Genomic DNA, 20320 nt, shown 5'->3' on the forward strand with positions numbered 1-20320 from the left:
CTTCTGAGTAGCTGGGATTATAGGTGCCTGCTACCACGCCTGGCTAATTTTTGTATTTTTACTAGAGACGGTGTTTCATCATGTTGGCCAGGCTGGTCTCAAACTCCTGACCTCGTGATCCGCCCACCTCGGCCTCCCAAATGTGCCCGGCCTCATTGTAAATATTCTTTCTTTGTTACTTTGCCCGTTTCTCCCTTCTTCAGTGGATTTTTTTTTTTTTTATGGATTTCATCTGGGTAGCTTTTCACATTTGATGACCGATGTTGTCCTCAATCATAACAACAGTGTCTGTCTGTATAGTGGTTGCTCGGAGGTCTACAAGGTAGTAGTATGTAACATTTCCCATTGTGTTCTAAATACGCGTATCTTTTTAAGTTAAAAAATTGAAGTTGAAGCTGCCTCTAAAGTCCCACACATAGCTTGAAATAATAGAGTTGAAATAAAACATATTGCCATGGGATAATGCCTGCTGTTTTCCTAAAGTTTTGAAATTATCTGTTTGATGTCTCCAGTGAACATTAGTCTATTGACAGGGCTCCTTCCTTGGGCACAATAAATTCTAAGATGTTCTGGTTATTTTATCAAAGATTCTGACACTGCCCCCTTACTAACCGTGTTAGAGCCAAGTACAGAGTAGTCAACAAGGTGTGATAATTTGCAGGTTTATTACTTTGGGCTGAAAAAAATCTAGCTGATGTCAGTGGTCTTGCTGGAATCTCTCTTCAGAATGCAATGGGAGTGCATCTCTTAACTCTTACTTCAGTATCACTGAAGTTCTCTTTCTTCAGCTCCCAGATGCTCTGTAGCCTGCTCTGGCCTGTGAGGTCATGAGGTCCCTTTAAGATGTTATAAGTTTAACACAGTCTTCTTTCCATCCCTCTGTAACATGTCTTGGGAAGAAGCCGTATCCTTGTCATACCTTATATTCTCATTCAGACCCCAATTCTGTCAACTCTCAGAGATACATAGAAAGAATTATTATTATTATTTTTAATTTCTGTGGTTACATAGTAGGTGTATATATTGACGGGGTACATGAAATGCTTTGATATAGGCTTGCAATGTGAAATAAGCATCATGATGAATGGAGTATCCATCCCCTCAGGCATTTATCCTTTGAGTTGCAAACTATCCAATTACACTCTTTAAGTTATTTTAAAATGTACAATTAAGTCATTATTGATTATAATCACTCTGTTGTGCTATCAAACACTGGGTCTTATTCGTTTTTTCTTTTTTTTGTACCCGTGGAAAAATCATTCATTGTCCTTTATTAACAGCCCATCTTTATCTCTTATATTCCCATAACTGTGGATACATTCATAATAACAGTTATTAGTGATAACATCTCCACATGATTTTCTTTTTAAATTGTATGCACCTGTGTTGTTGTATGTTTTCTCTGTCGTGTCTGATGTCTTTCTGCAGGACTTAATTTTGTTATTTGGTTTCCTCTCTTTCTACTTAGCAGTAAGTCTCAGAAAAAATAGGTTCATCTTATTCTCATATTATGTACTTTTATCTTTAGCCAAAAATCTGTAGTTTAAAAATAGGTATTCAATTTGTCACAGAAGTATAATTTAACTACATAGCAAGAAATTTAGAAATAGAAAGAAAGAGAATAAGACCATCTATCCAGCTTCCTCAGGGACAAGGAGCTGATCTACGTTGAATCCCTTGTGTGTTTCTGGAGCTGTGTTTGTTGGATTTAACGCCCATTGTCTCATCTTAACCCAGCAGGTCTCTTTGTCCATTATCTTCTCAAATACAGGTTTTCCCATCCCATCTCCTACATCTCTCCATGTGTCTAAATAGTCCTTGTGGCCAGGCACAGTGGCTCACGTCTGTAATCCCAGCACTTTAGGAGGCTGAGGCCGGCAGATCACGAGATAAGGAGTTGAGACCCGCCTGGCCAATATGGTGAAACCCCATCTCTACTAAAAATACAAAAATTAGCTGGGTGCGGTGGCGGGCACCTGTAGTCCCAGCTACTCGGGAGGCTGAGGTGGGAGAATTGCTTGAACCCGGGAGGCTCAGCTTGCAGTGAGCTGAGATCGCGACACTGCACTCCAGCCTGGCGACAGGGTGAGACCCTGTCTCAAAAAAAAAAAGTCCTTGTATTTATTGTGGTAATGACTATAGAGTAGATAATCAAATTAGAATGCTTAAATTTATGTAAACTTTCCTCTAGTTCATCATTTGTGTTGTGTCTTTTGTAGTTCTCATAGAATAAAGTCCTCGGTCCTGCTATGTTAAAATTGGTACGCTGTTGTTATAACTTGATGTTTGTAGTGCCGTAAGTCATTTGAAAACACCAGTGTCAGGAGGTATTCAGTGTTCCTATGCTAGGTTTTCTTTAACAAGTCAAAATGGTATCTGGAAAGAGAGACAAAATGTAACCCCTATCTCCTACCCTCTTCTGTTCCTACCCAGTAATTTATAGAATTTAAACCTGTTCCCCTGTGTCTTCGTCCAAGCCTCATCTGTTCCCACAGGTAGACTGTAGGAATTGTCTGTCACGTCCCAGGAACCAGACACTCATCAGCTGGTCATGCCAGTGTCTCTTCCTCACCCCAGAATCATCAGTCAGCAAGCAAGGCTCCTCGCTGGGGAGTGAGACTCTCCTGTACCCTCTCATCCCCATCTGCCGCTGCACGTGGCTGCTGTGTGGCTCCCCGTGAGTGAGGTGCTGCTCCTTCTCCAGAGGTGTAATTCATTTTCCATGAGACAGACCTCCGTATTTCAGAAGAGTAAACCTTACTGTGGCCTTCACACATGTGAGAAGACTTCAGAGCAGAGACAAAATGTGAGTTGAGCCCCGAAGATAATAAATGATGAGAACTCGCAGACAGGAGGGGCTGCGGTGTCATCGGGTGAGCGGTCAAGGAGCGTTGGTGCCTGCATCCTACATTCAGGAAACAGTGAGAAGACCACTCCGATTAAAGGAGGAAGCGCATCTGAGAAATGTGTAGGGGATTCTGCTGTAGTGCAGAAAGGAAGGAAACAGATGGTGGAGGGAATTGAATGCCAGGACCTGAAATTTGAATTTCAGGACGGGTGCAGTGGGGATCCATTGGAGCTGGTTGTGTGACTTGCACTCAGCAATAGTTTAAAACCGTTTCTGCTATGGTGATATGTAAGGTGTGTGTGTCTGCGGCTGGGGAGAGTCAATAAGTAAACATTGGCTCTAAGGATTAGTTAGGTTGTTAACATGAGGACCTAGAGTGAGATGATGATAATGATAATGGAAAAGCTGCCATATACACACAAAAAGCACATAATCCTTGGCAATATGTTGGCTGTAGAGGGAAGATAAGGGTGGGGGCTCAGGGCAGTGTACTTATTGAGCATTTTTCGGTTGCAGGGGACCAAAATCTCAAATCAAATAGGCTTGAACAATAAAGGGAATCAGAGTGTCTTGATTCAAGCCAGGCTGCATTTAGGTAATCAGATTCTTTCATCAGCAGTCTGCCTCTTTCCTTCTTGCCCATGGGCAGCTCTGTCTATGCCGTGCCTTCAGGCATACCGTTTAGCATCTTAGAAGCGTGACTGTTTTCCTTTATGTCTGTTCTTAACAATGTTCAGTTCTACATATATTATGCCTTTATTTGTTTATTCTACTCAGTAGGATAAGTTTTACAGGAGCAGAGACTTTTTCTGTTGTTTGTGGTTATATCCCCAGAACATAGGGGAACACCTGGCACAGTACAGATTTTCAACAACTATTTGTTGAATGAATGAATGGGTATTTCTCCCAAGAATTCAAGCCAAAAGTCCCAGGTTCTGCTGTCATTCATTCAGCGTGGGCTTCCAGGTTAGCCTAAATGAGCACCAGCCTCCTAAATCAGCTGGTCGTCTCTGGTCTTGACCTTTCCAGTTTTTAGTCCACACAATAATCAGGATGATACCTAGGAAAAACATGCACATTCGATTGTTCAAACATGCTTAAAGCCACACCCAAGACACTAGGATTGTTTCCCAGAGTACTTAAAAAAATAAATTCCCTATGCTTTACTGCCTGTCCAGGCCTTCGAGGGCATCTCTCAAGAACAAAAGGGAACTCCCAGATTCTTTTGCCAGAACCCTATGAGTCCTTGACGCATCTATCTCCCTTGCCCTCCATGTCCAGTGAATCACGAAATTCTGTATTCTTCCCTCCACATTACACCTTGCCTGATTTCAGCTCTCTCCAGCTCTACTACCGACTTAATCTAAACTTGGTGTCCCACGGAAGATGGAAATTGCCTTCCAAGTTTAGGTCATTCTGTGTCTGCTCATAGCTGACATACTACATTATATTCTCCACACTGCAACTCAAGTTACCTTTTAAAAATGCTGAACTAATACAATTATGTCCCTGTTTAATACCATCAGTGGCTTTCCATTGTTCCTAAAATAACATCCAGACTCCCAGCAAGGCCTGGAGGAGCTTGTCCCTGGATAACTCTCCAGTGGCACCTCTTGCTGCCATCACCTGCTACCTGTCCACTGTCAATTGTATCAAGCTTCTTACTGACTCAAAGCCTTTATGCCTGTGGTCTCCCCTGCTTGAAATGCTCCTTCCCCGTGTTCTCAACTGGCTGTTTACTCCTCCTCCTTTGGATCTTAGTTTAAATGATGCTTCCTAGGCCGTCACTCTAAATTTGGTTCCTCATTATAACTTCCCAGGAAGCCTATAATATGACTTCATGTGCTATAGTCACTTTTCATAATGTATCTGTATTTGTCTTGAGACCTAATTTCCTTTTTCCTCATTAGACTTCAGGCTACACCGGGGTAAGGCACATTCATTGCTGTAACATTAGCAACTAATACAGAGCCAGGAACATACTAAGTGCGCCATAGCTTTGCATTGAGTGAATGAATGAATGAAGCAATTCAGAAAAAAAAGTCTGATAGATGATAAAATCTGAATAATGAATCCAAATTTCAGATATTTATTTCTCTCATGCTAGCCATCCAGGTAAGCAGATTTCTTAGAGATTATATTGTTATTAGGTGTAATATTAAAAATTGTCATAACTCTAGTAAAAATAGCAAATATAAGATTTTACAGTTATGTTTCCATTCTTCCATCTGATATTTGATGCATCTTTATGTAGTAGAAAGGCAGTTATTAACACCCAGATATTCCAAGTGAGCAATCTGAGAAGACACCAAGGTCCGGCAGTGCAGGAGCTACAAATAATACCAGAGACAGGGAGAGGACTCCAGTCCTCTGACTATCAATTCCATGTTCTTGATGGGTAATAACTGCTCAGGCTTTATAAAGGATAATTATATTGATACTTGTTTTGCTATATTGCTATATTGATTGATGGCAGCAGCTTCTTTTCTCCTTTCAGAGAGACAGCATCAAGCCGCATTGTATTGTATATAAACATTTAGTTTTTGATTCTGTGCCTTCCTCCTTTTTATCGTGCCACCTTTAATTATCCTCAACTTCAGAGTTCTTTAAATCACTCTACTTTCTTTGATATTAATGAAAACCTAGAACAGTCCTCTTCCTGTTGTTTTCTCAAGTGGTTAGTGTCCTTTCCATCTCTTTAATTCCCAGTCCACTAGCGCAGATTTTAAGGGCTCACATCCCACTCCATGCTACTGTTTTACTATTTTCACTGGATAATACTCAAACATGGCTTTTGTCTGATTCACGTTTCTGTTACATTGAGATTGGGCTTCTATTCCTTTGTAAGTCATGGCAATAATTCATGAAGTAAAAAGTATTGAAGGTTGACTGTATAAATAACCAAGAAGAGCTTGGTTTGCCACTTTTTTTGTCCCTTAATGGTGGAAAATTTGGTGGGGGAGGGGGTCTGGGAGTGGTGGATTATTTTTTAAAATTTTAATACTTGGAGTACATCCCAGATAATTAAGAGAATTCTAAACTGTTCTTTTCATGAAGATTTCTTTTGTAATGTCCCAAGTGAAAATAATTTTTATTACTCACAGGTAATTCTTTATTCATGCATTTTGTGTTACATTTTCTTATCACTTAGTCTTCAGATAGTTTTATATGTCATTCAGACTCTGTCTTACATAGCTATGCTATTACCAGTCAGTCCTCTTCTTATTCATCGTTCTAGCTTCACTTATAATTAGGTTGAACCACATATTGCCAATTTTGTAGATCAAATACAGTTGAATATTAGTAGTTTCATATGGATTAACTGAGTGCTGTACCGTTTTCTGTAGGAACAACAGATGGCAAGTGGAGGTTTCCAGTAAAACAAAATAAATAGTGACTGGACAAAGGACCAAATTTTATTTTCTCCCTTCGAAAATTTTACCTGTCCTTGATTAGAATTTGAGACATGGGAAATTTTCATAACTCCTGAGATGGTCCAAGTTTGTATTGCTTCATTGGTGTGATAATGAAGTTAGAACTACTTACCTCTCTAAAGTTCCTTTAATTGTTCTATCACTTTTTACATATACATTCTGTGCTAGTTTGCATCACTGGCACCAATTCTGCACCTGTCCCTTGCCAGCGCCTGTGAGTGGCGTATGCTTCCCTGCCCCCTGATTTTTGAGCCGGCCATATGACTTGCTTTGGCTAATCGTAGGCAGAGTCCAGTCTATGGTATATCCACTGTCCTCCTCTGTGTCTACCATTACCCTGATATAAGCATGCCTTAACTATGAATTCCAGTATAATGAAGAGAGATACATACTTTACATATTTTGAAGCTGTTTCATTACATGCATATAGATTGGAAATTGTTTTATCTTCCTTAAAATTGACTTTTTATAATTATGAAATATCCTTGTTTATTTCTAATAATGCCTCCTGCCTGTAAGTCTGCATTCTCTGATGATAGTACTGTATAGCTATACCAGATTTCTTTTGATTAGTGTTTTCATGGAATATCTTTTTCCATTCTTTACTTTCAAACTTTTTGTCTTCATATATAAGAACTCTTTCTTTATTATTTAAACCCAGTCTGGAAATCATTGAGTTTTAGTTGGTGTATTTAGTCCACTTATATTAGATGTAATTACTGACATACGTGAAATTGTAGATGACATGTTACTCTCTGTTTTATATTTGGTTCACTTGTTTTATACTCCTCTTTCTCTCCTCTTCTTTTGGGTTAATCAAGTTTAATTTTTCCAGTTTTTCCGCTATTGTTTGCTGTTTTAATTTTGTTCCCCTAGGTACTTGAACTACTACTTTTATCACTTTCCAGACAATACTAGGATTTAAGTACAACTTATGTTAGTTAAACCCCTCCCACCTGTGTGCTATGTTAACACATTTTAGTTTCATACATACATGTGTATATGTGTACATATATTTTTAAATCACAAAATTTAATATTATAATTTTTTGCAATCAGTATATACTTCAATTTACTCACATATTTACCTTCTCTGCATTTTCATGCTCTTTCTGAATCAAATTCTTTCAGCTAGAAAGACTCCTTTTAATATTTGTCTTAGCCCAGTTCTACTGGTAATAAATAGTCATATAGCTTTTGTTTGCTTGAAAATTGTCTTTATTTTATATGAATTTTTGAAGGCTATTTCAGCTTGCTGGAGAATATGGTCTGTAGTTATTTTCTTTTTTTTTTTTTTTTTTTTTTGAGATGGAGTCTCGCCCTGTCGCCCAGGCTGGAGTGCAGTGGCCGGATCTCAGCTCACTGCAAGCTCCGCCTCCCGGGTTTACGCCATTCTCCTGCCTCAGCCTCCTCAGTAGCTGGGACTACAGGCGCCCGCCACCTCGCCCGGCTAGTTTTTTGGTATTTTTTTAGTAGAGAAGGGGTTTCACCGTGTTAGCCAGGATGGTCTCGATCTCCTGACCTCGTGATCCGCCCGTCTCGGCCTCCCAAAGTGCTGGGATTACAGGCTTGAGCCACCGCGCCCGGCCTGTAGTTATTTTCTTTTGGCCTTTTACAAATTTCTATTGTTTTCATGATGTTTATTAAGAAATCAATAGGCAATTGATTTTTGTCCTATAAGGGAAATGTGTATTTTTCTTCTGGTTACCTTTGAGAATTTATTCTTTGTCTTTGATTTTCAGCAGTTTTACCTTTATGTGGCTATTTTAGTTTTCATTGAATTTGTCCTCTTTGGATTTCACTAAATTTCCTTTTTCTATGAATTGATTATCAGATTGGGTAATTCTTCACTGTTATTTCTTCAAAATATTGCCTCTGTCTCACATTTCCTTTCCTCCTTTCTGAGACTCCAATTACATCTAAGATGTTTGTTAACTTATTTTCTTTTCTTTTTCTCCCTCCCCCGTCCTCTCTCTTTCCCTCTCCCCTTTCGTCCTATTTACGCTGCAGTCTAGATATTGTGTACTGCTTTATCTTCTATACTACTAATCAGATCTTCTGCTGTGACCAATCTGTTGTTAAATATGCCAATTAGTTATTAATTTTAGTTATTGCAATTTTCAGTTTCGGAATTTATATTCATATATTCTAGTGAAATTCCTTATCTTGCTATCTATTTTCTTGGAAATATTAATCACAGTTATTTTAAAGAGTTTTAGTTAACTTCAATATCTGGATTATCTCTTGATCTTTTCCATTGTCTGGTTTTTGTTTCTGTTTTCATGTCTTGATAATTTTGGCTGAATTCTGGACATTTTGGACAAAAATAAAAAATCTGTAGAGGCTAGAGAAGACAAAATGATCCCCCAGAGAATCCCCACTGCAGCCTCCGATAGGCTTCTAGATGAGGCACAGATCTTAGTTCAAATAAGCATTTAGCTGACTCAGTGCAGCGCCTCAGTCCCCATGAGGCCTAGTTGATATCTTATATCTGGAGTCCAGTGCTTCAGTTGTCCCAGCTGGGATTTGAGGGCTTTTACCAAAACGTTTCTTTGAAAATCTCTGAATTCTGCCATCTGACTCCTAATTATGATGAGTCTACAGCAACCCTACTTCGTGACCCAGCCTCATAGCTGTCCTGTTCACTTTCTGCTTGGCCACCTTGTCTCTTGTCCATTGCTCCTTGGGAGTTGACCAGTGCTTCAAAGGTAAAATCAGAAAGAGTATTCTGAGCTTTTCTTTTAAGATCTTTACATTGTCGAGTCCTGGCCATCCTAGAAGATCTTTAAAACTTTCAAGAAGATTATTTAAACTTTATTTGATACACATTTTCTACTTGTCCTTGGTAGGAAGTGTGGTCTTCTGAATGTTTGCTTGTTATAACTGAAAATATAACTGCATTTCTTTTAATGCCATGGGAAATGTATTGAAGAAAACAAAGTGTATATGATTTTTTCATATAATAATGTGTTTATAATGCAATGTACTTAATATTTTGGAAAATTACTTTTCTGTAAAATACTAAAGTGCTAATTAAATTTCAGCAAAAATTTTTAAAAAGTAAATAAAGCTGGTCACAGTGGCTCATGCCTGTAATCCCAGCACTTTAGGAGGCCAAGGCAAGCAGATTGCTTGATTGCTTGATTGCCTAGCCTGGGCAACTTAGCAAAACTCCATCTCTACAAAAAAAATACAAAAATTATCTGGACATGGTGGTGTGTGCCTGTAGTCCCAGCTACTCAGTAGGCTGAGGTGTGAGGATCGCTTGATCCCAGGGAGGTCAAGGCTGCTGCAGTGAGCCAAGATCATGCCACTGCACTCCAGCCTGGGTGAGACCTTGTCTCAAAAAAAAAAAAAAAAAAAAAAGAAAATGTTTTAATAAAAAAGTAAAATAAATAGAAACCCAAAATAAGATGAAAAAGTAAATCCATGTCCATCAGAAATAAGTAAGTTGAAGAACTGGAATGTGAACCTACTCACAGAGGATTCCAGACTCTGTGTAGTCGACTATTTATCTTTACCAGGAAATGGGAGAAGAAGAAAAGAGAGAGGAAAGAAAAGAAATAGAGAGGAAAGATCATGCATGAAAATTAGAGAGAGAGATCAAGGCCTTTACTGAGAATGTAGAACCAAGGCACGTTTTCCCTAAGTTCCTCTTATTATGCCCAGAAGGAAAGAATGTATGTGAGTGAATAAAGGCAAATATTTCCTAGGAAAGCTTTGTGTATTCACCGATTGCAGGATTCAGTATTCTTATCCTCCCCAAACTGATCTACAGAATCCCAGTACATCTATTCTGACTTATTATTATATTAAAATGAATCATCACTAGTCTTTAGAGAAATAAAAAAAAAAAATCACAATGAGAAACCACTATATACCTAGCAGAATGGCTAAAATTACAAAGAGTGAAAACACCAAGTGTTTGGCAAAGCTATGGAATTCTCATACATTGCTGGTGGGAAATGTGAAAATGATACTATCACTTTGGAAAACTATTTGGCATTCTTCTAAGCTAAATATACACTTAACATATAACTCAGCAATTCCACTCCCATGTATTTACCTTGGAGAAATGAATGCATATGTCAACACAAAGATGTATGTGTGAATATTCCTAGCAGCTTATTTATAAAGTTTAAACCTGGAAACAGTCCAAATGTCTATCAGCAGGTAAATGGATAAACAAGTTGTCAAGCAGTTGAATACCCCAAGTAATAAGAAATAACAGACTGTTGATATATGCAACAGCGTGCATGTATCTCAGAAACATTACACTTAGCAAAGGAACCCAGACACAAAAGAATATGTACACGTTATACAATTCTATGAAATTTTGGAACTGACAGAACTAACCTGTAGTTGCAGAGTGCAGATCACTGGTTTCCTGGGTCTGGGTCTGGGTGACAGTGTTGAGGGTTTGATACAAATGGCAATTAGTGAGTTGATATGAAATTGCCTATACCTTGATTTTTTGGCAATAACCTCGGTATATATATTTGTTAAAACTCATTGAACTGTAACCTTAAATTTATTGCATATAAATTATAACTCTATGAAAATGATATTCATGTTTCCATATTGGAATTGTGGGGGTTTTTGTTGTTGGTTTTTTTTTTTTTTTTTTTGAGAGTGTATCTCTGTCTGTTGCTCAGGCTGGAGTGCAATGGCACGATTTCGGCTTACTGCAACCTCTGCCTCCTGGGTTCAAGCTATTCTCCCACCTCAGCCTCCTGAGTAGCTGAGATTACAGGCATGCACCAACACACCCAGCTGACATTTTTGTATTTTTAGTAGATGGGGTTTTACCATGTTGGCCAGGCTGGTCTTGAACTCCTAACCTCAAATGATCCGCCCATCTTTGCCTCCCAAAGTGCTGGGATTACGCCTGGCCCCATATTGGAATTAATATTCAATTTATTTAGAGAGTAAACTGTAATTTGCCCATTATCCCTGATAAATCATCCTGAAGCCTTCGTGCCTCACAGCTACCTAGTTCACTTATTAAATATGCAAACCCCTGGGTCTCACCCACAGAAATCCTGATTCCTGGTCTGGTTGAGGCTCACATTCTAAAGTCTCCGAGTGATCACTCCTAGTCGATCTGAATGAGGGTGGCTGATAGAACACTTTAAGAAAATTTCTGTGGAATAGTGTTGTTTTTTTTTTCTTTTGTAAGACATCAGTGTTTGCACCCTATAGAATCTTGCTGTTTTCAAACAATATTTTCCTCTCAATGTTGATGTGTTTCTCCTGAAAAGGCGGTACAAGGTAGGATGGGGATGACATGCCTGTGCTTCGAATGACAGTGAGAAGCAGAAAAGTAGTAATGAGAAGCCGGAATTAAGAGTACATTCTGGGTGTGGAAAATGTGAAAGGAGGCCAGGCGGGGTGGCTCATGCTTGTAATCCCAGCACTTTGTGAAGGTGAGGCAGGAAGATTGCTTGAGCCCAGGAATTCCAGACCAGCCTTGACATCATAGTGAGACCCCGTCTCTAGAAAAAAATTTTAAAATTAGCCAGGCATTGTAGTGCATGCCTGTAGTCCCAGCTACTTGGGAGGCTGAGGCTGGAGGATCACTCGATCCCAGGAGTTCAAGGCTGCAGTGAGCTATGAAGGGACCACTGCACTACAGCATGGGCAACAGAGTGAGTCTCTGTTTCTAATAAAAGTAAAATGTGAAGGTAAAATATGGTATAAGGAAATAAGGGAAATAGCAACTCAAAATTACTTATATCTTAGCTTTTCAGAGACTTCATACTTTGCAGGAGTCTAAAGCAGGTAGACTCCTTCCTTATCGTTTCTTAGAAGTCATTCTGGACCAGATGCCTGTTTACAGAAGCATTACAGTGAATGTGGCAGAAACAATCATATTTCAGGATTATATGTCCTCTTTTCTATACTGTGGGCTCCTTGAAAGTAATTCATTGCCTTTTGCATTTTTATCTTTCACCAAGCATATGGAAGGCCTTCAGTGAATATTAGCTGTATGAATTAGGATATAACATATTTTAGCAAAATTACTTCTGACGCAGTTCTTCCTAGACATGTGAATATTTTGTATGACAAAGTGCTTTATCTTACAAGAATTAGCATTTGGGAACTTTGTGAACATATCTGTCCTTAGCTCTTCCAGTATTCTTTGAGGAAGCGTGGCGAAGACATTATAATTGCACCAATAATCTTCAAGTATCATTTTAAAACCCTCATGGTCCTCTAACACAAGAAAATGAGACAGACATATTAATACTTTTGAGTAAGATTGACTGAAGTGAGTCAGCCCAGGAACAAGCTGGCTGGCAGAGAAGGAGCTGTGTAACGGTGGATGAATGGTTGTAAATCTCTTCTTCCTGATGGAAACTGAAGATTTCCTAGGTCCTTCAGAACTTAAATCTGCTATCATTTTAAGCTGTCTACTTTCCTGTAAATCTCCTATGTGCTATTTTAAACTAATTTCCACCTCTTTTCTCTGCCCAGTGCCCTGACAATAATAATAAGGCAGATGTCCACAGGGGGCACCCCGTATGCCCAGCACTGTTGTAAAGTACAAATAGTAACTCATTTAACCCTCATAACAACCTTGTGAGAGAGGAGTGTATGTGTTCTCACTTCACATATGAGGAAACTGAGGCACAGAGAGGCTATGTAACTTATCCAGGATGGAACCAGGATTCAACCCACGCAATACTCTAGTGTACTAGGAAATGTAGCTCCTGATCTAATGGTGACAAACTAACGTGTCAGGTCCACATTGCTAATAGTGATAGAGGTTCAGGAGTCAAAACTATAATCTTAATAAAGCTAATAATTATAAACTAAATTCATATAAAATTAGAAAAGCACTTCCTACTTTAAACCACGAGCTAAGTTTTCTTCATTCATTTTGGATAGCAAGGCTTTTCTTCTGCAAACTTTGAGGAACATTGGATTTTATTGTAAACAAAATAAGTGACATTAATTTTCCAGTATCCGACTACATTTCCTATTTATATAATTGAATTTCATACGAAGGATTTTTTTCCACCAGGTTTCTGATAAAAGATTATATTAAATGTGTTACTGGAATTATTTTATTTTAGTGTTTTATTCAAATATATATTGTAGGGGAATATTTGTATTGATTGTGGCTAGGTAGGAAAACTGTTTTTTTCTTGAGACGGAGTCGTGCTCTGTTGCCCAGATTGAAGTGCGTGGCACAATCACTGCAAACTGCAGCCTCAACCTCCCGGGCTCAAGCGATCCTCCGACCTCACCCTTCCAAGTAGCTGGGACCATAGGCAAGTGTAACCAATCTTGCCATGCTGCCCAGGCTGGTCTCCAACTCTTGGGCTCAAGTGATCTGCCCATGTCAGCCTCCCAAAGCGTTGGCATTACAGGCATGAGCCACTGCACCTGACCAGTTGGGAGAACTTTTCTTTGCTCTTGCAAGTGTTTTAAAATGCTAAAAGTATGACTTTTGTGGACAAGTGGGAAGAGAGGTTACCTTTTAACATTACTTCTAAGCACCAAGACTTGAAATTTTGCTTCTCCAGTGGGAGGATCTTATTCAAGAGGGACTATGTGGGAGTTGTCCCTCTCCAGTGCTGATCTTGGCGAGCTCATTAGTGTTGACTTACTAAACTCAATGCTTTCCATCCCAAACATTGTTTTTTGTTTCATATTTTCATTTATTGACTTCATAAATCATAGTTGAGTGTTTTATGCTTTTTAGAAAGTTTGAATTTACAATTCGTTAATCTGTTTTTATTTTAAAATATGCATAATGAGCTATAAGTATATTGTTAAATTTCTAGATACAAGCACTAGCGGTTACAATAAAGAGAAAATCAAGGTATTAGCTAAAGGACAAAAGAGTTTCAAGGTCATTGCTTTATGTCTCTTTTACTTGATACTTTTTTTACTATTCTATTTGCCTGAGGGAAACATTCCAGGAAATATACTTCACATGCCTTAGAAGATCAATACTGCTGTTGGAGAGTAATAGTAAACATAGAATGAGAAAAAGAAACGTATGGGTTGCAATAATCCAGAAAAAACTTGTCGGGAAGAAAACTTTTTTTGTTGGTCAACTAAAAAAATAGCTCAAATATTAGCATTTTCTTTAAGCAACAAATAAAGACATGATAAAAACTGAAGTATTAGGGCATTGCTAAAAATGTGAAAGTCTGTAATCGATCTTTTTCAAGTTACCCTTAGTTTATGGCCATGGAATAATAATCTTAGATATCTTCATTTACATTTGACAGAGAGTTTTGTTTTTTTCATGAACATGTAATAAGTTATATAACAAGGAATAATTGTTTAGTTTATGCATATTTTACTCAGAATGTGTTTATTCATCATGCAGTTGATACATTAATTCCTTATAAGTATGTTAACGCAATGTGAGAAAATCAAACTTTTAAATTTTAAAATGATACATAAAATAGACAATTCTTGTAGTTTATTATATATATTTCAGATAATGTGAATGAAATGGATAGCCATGCAAAAAGTACTAGTAATATTTTTGTGAAATTAAATATAATTAAACAATTAATGCCATCTTATTGGCTTGGATGACATCAGCTAGTCAGCTTCAGATAGTTTCATATTTCACTGGGTTTTCATGTATCTTCATTTATTAAATATATTTTTCAAAGAACAATTGCTTATTTTTCTTCTTTTTACTTTTGAAAAAGAAGAGATTTTCTGGGTAATATTAATTTCTTCATGTGATTTTGACAGATATTATCGAATATTATTTTATATTACTGATAAAACAACTTGTTTTTTGATGAGCTGAACATATGTGACATTTATAGTGAATTATAAGACCTGACAGAGTGCTGAGAGAGTGTGGCAGCATTGGAGTTCTGACAAGCTACAGCAGGAAGAACCAAACCAGAGGTGTTAAGGCCATGCTCTCTCAACAAAGCATCCAAGAAAACAAAACCTCTGTGTCTTTATCAGTCAGGGCTCTCCAGAGAAACGGAACCAACAGGATGTGTGTGGGGTGTGTGGGGGTGTGTGTGTGTGTGTGTGTGCGTGTGTGTGCGTGTGTGTGTGTGTAGAGTTATTTAAGGAAATGGCTTACCTGATTGTAGGGACGGGCAAGTCCTAGGTAAGAGTTGATATTACAGCTGGAGTCCAAAGGTTGTCTGGAGGCAAAATTCCTTCTTCCCTAGAGATCCTCAGTTTTCTTTCTTTCTCTTACAGCCTTCAACTGATTAGATGAGGCCCACCCACATTATGGCGTTTAACCTGCTGTACTCAGTGTCTACTGATTTAATATTGATTACCTCTAAAAAATAGCTGCACAGCAACATCAAACAGGCTGGTCTCAAACTCCCGACCTCAGATGATACACCTGCCTCGGCCTCCCAAAGTGCTGGGATTACAGGCATGAGCCACCATACCCAGCCTAATATAGTAATTTTTATTATGCATAAAAAGCTATAAAGTAAATATGCCTCTTGGGACATAGTTGTTTCATTTTTATATGAAATAACTTTCTATTTTTACATGGAAATCAGAATGCATATGTCTCATGTGTTTTTGGTGTTATTATTCACAGGAGACCATTTTGCAATGGCAATCCCTAATGCTGTATTCCCTGGTCAACTGGAAATACTTCCAAATCAGTTAGTAAACTTCTTTCAATGTTTAAAGTTTGAAATATCTAAGCTGGGGTTAAAGGGAAAGCTCCTGTTTAGTTGTCAGTGTCTCTCAGAAGCACATCATGAGAATATTCATTCGTATTGTTGTAAAAATGTTTTCTTTCCTGTTTTGTGCTGGAGGAGTTGGCTCATGGGTTGCAGGACCAAAACCTGAAACCATCTCTGACTCTGTCACCAGGCCACACGATGAATACATCACTTAGGTTAGCGTGAGAAAAAGGGAAAAACGGCTGTGAAGCCCATGAACTTTCCAAGAAGGTAAAGGAGAAAAAAAAAAGCAAAGATGGGTTTGAAGTCTTAAGTTCTACTATGAACAGCACCATGCTGAGATCATAAAAATGAAAAATACCATCAAGATACATGAGAAAGGAAACACCAGAGGGAACAGTGATAACAAGACTCCACAGAGCACAGCTTCCTCTGACAAGATGAAAAAGAAATGAAAAGAGGAAGGAGATCAATGGAACAGCCCCCTACCTAAAGTTTCTGTCCGTGGAGAAACTGACATTTAAGTGCTGCTCAGCTGGAAAAAGAAAAAAGACCCGGTTATTGAAGTTGGCTTTATTGGAGATGCGTTACTCAGATACAGATGCAAAGATGGGTTTGGCCAATGGGCATCCGTGTCAAGAAGCCTAACCTAACACATTCTGAACATTAAGCTACCTGTTATCTGCCAGTCCTTGGTGTTCAGAAGAATCCCTCCTCCTCACCCTAACTTCTATGAGGCTATTTCCAAATATACTGTCATTGAGGTGAATACGAGTGAGTTGGGCCTTATGACACAAGGAGACAAGACTATTTGAGGAAAATAGACACAGCTTTTCATACACATTTCATGTTATTCTGAATTACTGATGGGTTCACTGATGGAATTATTAATTGAGTGTAGCCAGTAAGGAGAACCACAGTTACACTGATATTTCTGGGTTCTGGATATCATCCTCAAGAAAACTATTTACTAATTACATTGAATGAGGTTATTTAAATGTGTAAGGTTCACACAAAAACAAAAAGACAGTTCATTCCAAATTGTGCATATGGATATATAATGCTAATTATGGGAATTCTATTTTGAGAATTACTACAATTTTATGTGTTCTGTATAAAAACAGGAAAATAGTTTTCCAATATATAAAAGGAAAACATTTAAAAATATATTTTGTTGGCAAAATCAATTGCCAGAATTCATTCTGTCGACTACCAAGCACTCCTCTGTGGGAAGAAGCCCTGCCTTTCTGTTGTATGTAGCAGGCAGCTACCCGCGTAAATGATGAGGGCAAGAAATATGCAGCTGATAAAAAGATAACATGTAATAGTCCAGTGATTAAATGTGTACTACGGATCAGCGCCAATTACTCGTAAGCTTTTGGTATTCAATTCGTTACAGCAAATGTTTTCTTTTTAAATTTTCTTCTGCAAATGTTTTCTTGTAATGAAAACGATTTCCCATTCAGCAGAATTATAAAAATAGTCAAAAAGAAATGTTCTGATTGATGTATGCAGTTATAATGTGTATTAAAGATTATTATAAAATGATAACTGAATTATATCCATTTCTAAAGTATGTTGTGACAGAATTTTTAAAAAATATGATTCAGTCTTGAAAATTGTTTTACCGCTGGATCAGTGTGGTTCTTAAACTTGGCTTTATCTTGGAGTCACCAGAGGAGATTCAAAGGATACCGTTACCTGGATCCACCCCTAAGAGATTGGGATTTTAATTGGTCTGCATCTGGATTTTAAGAGCCCTTCTGGTGACTCAACTGTTTAGCTAGGTTTGAGAACCACTACCCTAGATTATCTGTCTTGCTCCAGTAACATTCTTTTTCTAAAATCATATATAATATAGTAATAGAAATAAATCCATGGAAATTCCAAGTAAAATCAGAATTGCTGGGGTTTTTCTCTGGAACTGAAATTCCTATGTGTGAATAATGCCCAAGAATTGCTTATGTCCTTTCACCAGCCAAACAAAGCAAAACAAAAAACATTTAAAACCCAGTAAGATGGTACTTGACTTACCAGATATTAAAACATACTAAAAGCTGCCATACTAGAATCAGTATGGTAATGGATAGGAATAGAGAAGTCAGTAGAACAAAGTCGAGATCTCAGAAAGATCCCAGTTGATGTGCAAAGTTGTTAGTAACAAGGACTGTGGCACAATTCAGTGGAACAGGGATTATTTCAGAAATTCTGCCGGAACAAACAAGTGTCCATAAGGCAGAAAATAAGAATGATCACTATCTTATACACACTAAGAACATGTAAATTACGGAGGAGGAGAAACAAACTACAACAATCTTAAAGAAAATCTATGAGATTGTAGGACCTAGGGTAGTATGAAACTTTCTTAACAAAGATTGGAAACTCAGAAGCTGTAAAATACAGTAGAGACACAATTGACTATATAAAAATCAATGTTTGCATGCTAAAAATACTATATGCAAACATTGTATATAACTATTAGATCTGAAAAACATTTGGAAGACTGTCAAATATAACTTTCCAATAGCTAAAAATATGACCCATGCAAATATCAAATAAGTATGTGTCAAAGATTTAGTCAATTCATTAATTAATGAGGGAACCAGTAAAATAGTAAGCTGGTTCAAAGGAGATTTTGAGGATTGTGTAGGGAAGACCAAATGTTGCTCAGGAGAAAGACAGAGTATGAAAATGTCCTGTTATTTGCTATATCCTCAGGGCTAGCACAGGGCCTGGAAAATAGTTGGCACAGATTAAACTCCTGTTGAACTAAAATTATATTGAGACTCCTTTACTAATGCTGAAGAAGTAGAGAAGTGGAGAATTTCTCACATACACACAGAAAGCCACATGGACGTCTGCCCAATTATAATAATACTTATGCTGAAAGAGAAGATAAATGTCATTCATAGATTTCGGCTTTAGCAGGCAGACTAATTTATAAAATCCTGGATTGATAAAAAGCCTTGTACGTCTTTGTAAAATCTGACTTTAATTAGATAGAAGCACCACCTGTAAGGCTGTTCAATGTGCTCTTTTGTTTTATTTGTAGGGAAATGTGTCCTTCTCATGTCCACAGCCACAGACTGTCCCTGTGACTTTTCTGAGCTCCAGGAGTTACCTGGCTCTGCCGGGCAACTCTGGGGAGGACAAAGTGTCTGTCACTTTCCAATTTCGAACGTGGAACAGAGCAGGACATTTGCTTTTCGGCGAACTTCAACGTGGTTCAGGGAGTTTCGTCCTCTTTCTTAAGGATGGCAAGCTCAAACTGAGTCTCTTCCAGCCGGGACAGTCACCAAGGAATGTCACAGCAGGTAACAGTTGTATTCCCATAAACCTGACATATCCACATGGAAATCATTTGGTAATGAGTGAATGAGGCAGTGAGATGCTCGATGCCCCCACTAGAGGAAGAGATTGCTGTTTCCTTTTAGACTGTTCCTGTGTGGCACACACAGCCATCACTAAAGTGTTCTTTTGACCAAAATGACTATATATGAGAAATATGAAATGCGTATTTCTGCAGATGTACCTTCCCATGTACAAGGAAAATATGTAATACCCTTAAGCTCCATTTCCTTACAAACATATACCAGCCTCCATCCCAAAGAACTAGGGTCAGGACCTCATGGAACAGACAACACCCGGGGCATGTTCCTCTCCTGTCCTCACTTCTTTCCCTTCTCCACCCCACCTCTCTCTTAGGGTCTGTGCACAAATATTCTACACACAGTAGGCAATTGATAACTATCACCTTATAGTGAAAGATGCTGGCAAATACCAAGAGTTCTTACTCTTTTGATGGCCGATTAGTTTTCTGGGATAGCTTAGCACCCTGGAAGAATCTCAGCTCCTCCACTTACTGCCCTTCTGAAATGCAAATCAGCAAGCCTCCTGAGCCTCAGCTGTTTTCACTTGTGAAATGGTAAACCTCAGATCTCCTTTGCAGGGAGAACAATAGGAAGGAAGTCTGATTTTATTAGCACAATGCCCACCCCACACACAGGCCTCTCATCCCCACTCTCCGTCAGGGCTTGTTTTTGTTGGGCAAATGCTTTGCCATCCCTGCTAGGTTAGGGGCTCAAATCCCACGAGGCCGGACTGAGTAACAGTAGATGGGAACTGATCTCACGTGCAGTCCGATGTGGGCACGTTTGTTAACTACAGAGCTGCTGGATTTTGTGACTGGATTTGCACACGGGAGGAGCGCTGGGTCCTAAATCCACATTGTGCCTAAACTGGCATCAGAACCAATGGGGGCTTTAAAAATAAAAAAATAATAATAAATTTTAAAAAAAAGATAGCATGATCTGAAAAAGAAGGCGGCACAGATGAAGAGGCTGACTTCTGACTTCCGCTTGAGACCAGGGGATTATCATGCTCAAAAAAAGA

At 38.4% G+C, this 20320-nt stretch overlaps 1 protein-coding gene and 1 long non-coding RNA gene across 4 annotated transcripts in view; one reads left to right on the forward strand and one right to left on the reverse strand.

Moving 5' to 3' along the window:
• LOC105498900 (zinc finger protein 484) overlaps positions 1 to 20320 on the forward strand; it is a 137821-nt gene that overhangs the window by 12564 nt on the left and 104937 nt on the right. Inside the window, exon 2 of one of the 3 annotated variants that reach the window (XM_011771283.3) lies at positions 18981 to 19242. The exons of 1 other annotated variant lie outside the window; for it this stretch is intronic. The gene's annotated coding sequence lies outside the window, so the exon portion shown is untranslated. Of the gene's footprint in view, positions 1 to 18652; positions 19243 to 20320 lie in introns of those variants that run through there. One more of the 3 variants, XM_071077505.1, reaches the window with a different exon arrangement.
• The window catches only part of LOC139358071 (uncharacterized), a 30617-nt gene that overhangs the window by 6942 nt on the left and 3355 nt on the right, over positions 1 to 20320 (reverse strand). The gene's annotated exons all lie outside the window — the stretch shown is intronic.

This window comes from Macaca nemestrina, chromosome 14 (assembly GCF_043159975.1).
Source record: "Macaca nemestrina isolate mMacNem1 chromosome 14, mMacNem.hap1, whole genome shotgun sequence".
NCBI lineage: Eukaryota > Metazoa > Chordata > Mammalia > Primates > Cercopithecidae > Macaca > Macaca nemestrina.